Here is a 4,846-nt window from a genome sequence, read left to right on the forward strand (position 1 = left end):
GATGGGGCAAATTTTTCGAGCTGGAAGTTTCGACTTTTAAACATTTTGGAGTATAAGGAGTGCCAAGGTCCAGCAAAACGGGAAAAGACCGCCGCCGACGATGAAGGTACGTGGAAGAAAAGCGACCTAAAAGCCACGACAATCGTGATAAGCGCTCTGTCGGACAGGCAGTTAGAGTACATAAGTGAGTGCACATCGACTTACACAATAATGTCGAAATTAGAAAAAATGTACTCAACGCAGTCAACTTCACTACAAATTATCAAGAGGTCAAAATTAGAAGAAGTGAAATTGAGGAATTACGGCAATGTTGACGAGTTTCTCGTTGACTTCGAAAAGGCATGCAACGAGTTGGAATCAGCTGGGGCCACATTAAAAGAAGAAGAAAAATGCGGTTCCTGATAAAAGCCCAACCACCTAACTACAGCTACATAGGAGACTTCATCGAACTGGTGCCTGAAGAGTCAAGGACTGTCGCATATACGATGTCCAAAATTAAGGAAAAAAACTGGAACAAAAGTGATTGTGAAAAAAAGACCAATGTGAGAACTTTTAGTGCAAAGGCAATGAGATAATGCTTCCAGTGTGGAAAACCTGGGCATTATCAACGAGACTGCTGGCACAAACAGCAAGGCAGCTACGGAAAAGGATCTCAACACAGCCAGGGCAGAGGAGCCCAATCAAACCCCAGAGGACATCGTGGTACACCGAGAGGCAGAGGCGCGTCGCAACGAGGTTACGGTCGCGGCAGAGGCCAAGGACATCAGGCGTCAACATCTACCAGCGAGCAGCACCAGGAGCTGCCTTCTGAGTCGTGAGCAACGCAAGTGGTGAAAGTGAATGCGAGTGATGTTGTGAAAGATATGTGTGAGAATGAAAATGAAATTGAATGGTTGTTGGATAGTGGTTGCACAGACCACATCATCAACAATGAAGATTATTTTTGTAAGTATATTGATTTAAAAAATCCTATTAAAGTAAGATTTCCAGATGGAAAAAAAAAATACCAGTCTAACGGTTAGACGGGATAGAAGTGAAACCTTCCGTAAGACAAACTGAGAGAGAATGAGACGAAAGCAGCATTAGGGGCGGGATAATTATAGGTTCATTATAATATTGCTATAAAGTTCATATTTTATTTTCTTCATTTTATTATTATTCATCCTCAATGTTTTCAATTTCAACAAATGATACGAGTGGCTTATGATAGCTAAAATATGATACAAATGCTTTGGTTTCGATGTTGTCAAAAAAAATACCCAAACGGACCGAAGAAACAGACTTACAAATTTCTTCCATTTTCGTCTACTTGTATTCATATAAAAATTTATGTCTCTTCCCACCAAAGCTAAATGTATTAGTATATTTCTTCTTGTATTTATTCAAGGCCGAAATCCCGGCGGTACTGCAATACCGGGCCAACCCGTGGCAGAGGTGGACCAAGCCCTTAAAACACTCCGCCCATTTCCAAAAATCAGTTTAACATTTGTTGTCCTCCGATGGAGGATCTATCAGATGTTAAGCTACAAAGCTACACTTTGATCTTAGCCATAAGGCCGAGAAGCGATAACCATACACAACCAACAAACTCAATATATTTTCAATACATTTTCTAATAAACCTTTTGAGAATTACACGCTCACAAAAATTAATGTACGAAATATTTATACCGATTCACTTAAACTGACTTTCAGTATCTAAACCAAACATAGAAGAGCCAACAAGCAACGGCGAGCTGTTTGATTTCATGTTCGTGCCTGTGTATGTGCATTTGTGCGTTCATATCGCCACAGTGCATGACTACCAGCCTTGGCTGAGCACAGTAAGAAAATGTATTCGAGCGTATATATGTATGTATGTATGTTAGTGTGTTTGTACGATTGTGCTCTGCGCTCAGCTTTGTGTCGATTTTACTGTGCGCTGCGCAGGTTGGGGTATTCTTGCAGAATGTAAAGATGATTCACACACTGTCGACCGACTGGGTACACTTGTCACAAGTGATGATATGTATAATTTTTATATGAAAAATCAAGGCGAATCTATTGAAGGTGGTTAGCAATAATTTGATTTGTTATTTTTTTCTTCAGCCGTGTACATTTGGATGTCAATACAAAACTGAATTACGAAACGTTTTACTTAGCTTAGTGTATGAATTCATCTTGGAAAAAATTCAATTTTCTTCTATAATAAAATTTTAATAAAAAAAACTCTTTTCAATAAATAATCAGAAATGTCCCACAATGCAAATCTCAAAAAAAAAATTCCATTTTCGTCTACTTGTATTCATATAAAAATTTATGTCTCTTCTCACCAAAGCTAAATGTCAAGAATGATAGAAACAAGATTGCGCCCATCAGAGCGTACGTGACGTCACGTTTGCTGAGTTGTGCAGTATTGCCAACCATTTGCTCTTCGCAATAAATTTAGTGCTTTAATTTAAAGCTACCGAAACTGTAAGTTAAAAAAAACTGTATTAATAAAGAAAGAATGTTGTAAAAGGTCACTCTGAGAAGATTTTAGTGCTAATGAAAATTAGTTGATTCTTATCAAATTTAGTATTTTGAAAAAATGGTAGGAAAAATCTTAAATATTTTGCAAATCATATTAAATTGTTCAACCAAGTCGTGGATCTACACATCTTATAGTGTCTAATATTGTTGCACAGCCGCTGATAAGATTGAACAATGTGTGAATGTGGATTTTAATAGTGCTGATGGAGTTGCGCCAGGAGAAGTGCCTTGAACGGATGGTGCCACTGGATGGATGGCGGAGGCAGTGTACTCAGTCCGTGGATCGGTGCTCAGTTCCTATTCCTATAGACATTTTAAAACATTTAACTTTAATTTAATTAAATATTATAAGCATATGTATGCAGAGCGCCTCATCCTTTGGAAATATAAAAAAGCTTATATCACACGCTTTATTGAGGTTCTTACTAGCACAATTTTTCACTGCACATTTCATGTTTTCTTATTTTTCACTTATACGAGTACACTTTCACGAATTATCTTATTTTTGCGTAAATATTCACTAAAACGTTTGTTACCGTTTGTTCTTATTAACGCACATTTCAAAGAAAAAACGAATATTCATAAACATCAACAATAACCGCAATCATGGGCAATGTGACCAGATCTCTGAGAAGATTTTAGTGCTAATGAAAATTTTTTTACTCTTATAAAATTTGATAATTTGAAAGTGCAAATTTAATTTTTGGCTCCATTTAAGGCTATGCAAAAATATTAAATGCCCCTCTCTCAACTTTACTTAAGATTGAAAACCTTTTTACACATTTTAAAAAGCCTTTGAATTTATTGAATGCGAATTGAAACCATAGAGGAGTAATCGTTTCTTCCGGTCATCAATCCTTAGTGAGACATAGAGCATCAAGATATGTATTCATAGTAAAAATAAGCAACAAATTACCAGAAAATAGTAAAGAAACCATACTGACATTTTTACAAAAAGAGTACCTTATCTAGTTACATAACTTCAAATATAGCAAAAAAGTCTTTCCCTTAACAAAAGAGTTTCGCTTAACAAAAACAACTCATAAATTAAATTGTACATAAGCATGACACATTTATTTAAAAAAAACGCACATTCTACAGACAATTTGTCACGCATACAAAGTTCTTTAAGTAACACAATAAAAATTTCGTGTTTTATTTTCTTTAAATGGGCATTTAGTGCGTTTTTATATCCAAAGCTAGGCAACTCTGCAGTAGCGAGAGAGAGATTTGACTGCCGAAAGCAGAAGAACACTAACAACACCGGCAATCGCGGGCAATGCCACCAGATGTTAAAAAAAAGTAAAGCTAAATAAAACTGAGTGAATTATTTAAATAATTATTAAAAAATGTATATTTTACGAAATTATGAACATGACATTTTAATTAGAACAGCTAGGAAAATGTCATGAAGAAAGAACTTAAACTCCGAGACAAAAAATAATAAAAATAACAAAAAAAATGCTAAATCAAGTTACGAAAATGGTAATCTGGCCATACTTGAGCTAAAATCACGTAACTAGTTGTCAAATTCGCTGAGCGCAAAGTAACGGGACCACGATGGGCGCAATCTCATTATTCTTTGCATCATGGCTAAATGTATTAGTATATTTCTTCTTGTATTTATTCAAGGCCGAAATCCCGGCGGTACTGCAATACCGGGCCAACCCGTGGCAGAGGTGGACCAAGCCCTTAAAACACTCCGCCCATTTCCAAAAATCAGTTTAACATTTGTTGTCCTCCGATAGAGGATCTATCAGATGTTAAGCTGATAAGATAACCATACACAACCAACAAACTCAATACATTTTCAATGCATTTTCTAATAAACCTTTTGAGAATTACACGCTCACAAAAATTATTTATATCAACATATAATATAACGCTTCGTAACTAAATAACTTTTAGGCCAAAGCCTACAGCATGACGCGGTAGCCGAGCGACTAGCAATGTGAGCTTCCGATCCAAAATCCTTGGTTCGAATCACGTTTATATCAACATATAATATAACGCTTCGTAGCCAAGAGGGTCGCTTTTTCGTTTCACTTTTCCCCAAATCACTCCCAACGATTCTAAAGAAGTTTTCACTTCAAAAATTTAAAAGCAACAAAAATAGGAACAGTTAAGACATTATTCAAAAATTATTATAATCAAGTAGAAGTTGAACTAAAAAATGTATATATTACTTTGTTAATGGCATTGGAAAGAATTTGTTAAGTTCTTCTAAAATAACTGAAAATAGTACAATTGTTTCAAGAGGTCAAAATGCAAAAATTTATAATAATGATAGAAAGTTGATAGCTGTTGCTAATAAAATAGATGGATTATATAGAATG

At 35.6% G+C, this 4,846-nt stretch overlaps 1 non-coding gene and 1 pseudogene across 1 annotated transcript; both read right to left on the reverse strand.

Moving 5' to 3' along the window:
• Positions 1-1,378: 1,378 nt before the first annotated feature.
• LOC129251104 (U2 spliceosomal RNA) lies at positions 1,379-1,568 on the reverse strand. Its single transcript, XR_008582917.1, has one exon. It is a non-coding gene; the product is annotated as a U2 spliceosomal RNA (small nuclear RNA).
• A 2,565-nt stretch (positions 1,569-4,133) lies between these two features.
• On the reverse strand, positions 4,134-4,308 carry LOC129251006 (U2 spliceosomal RNA; annotated as a pseudogene).
• Positions 4,309-4,846: the final 538 nt, after the last annotated feature.

The sequence above is a fragment of the Anastrepha obliqua genome, chromosome 6 (assembly GCF_027943255.1).
Source record: "Anastrepha obliqua isolate idAnaObli1 chromosome 6, idAnaObli1_1.0, whole genome shotgun sequence".
Lineage (NCBI taxonomy): Eukaryota > Metazoa > Arthropoda > Insecta > Diptera > Tephritidae > Anastrepha > Anastrepha obliqua.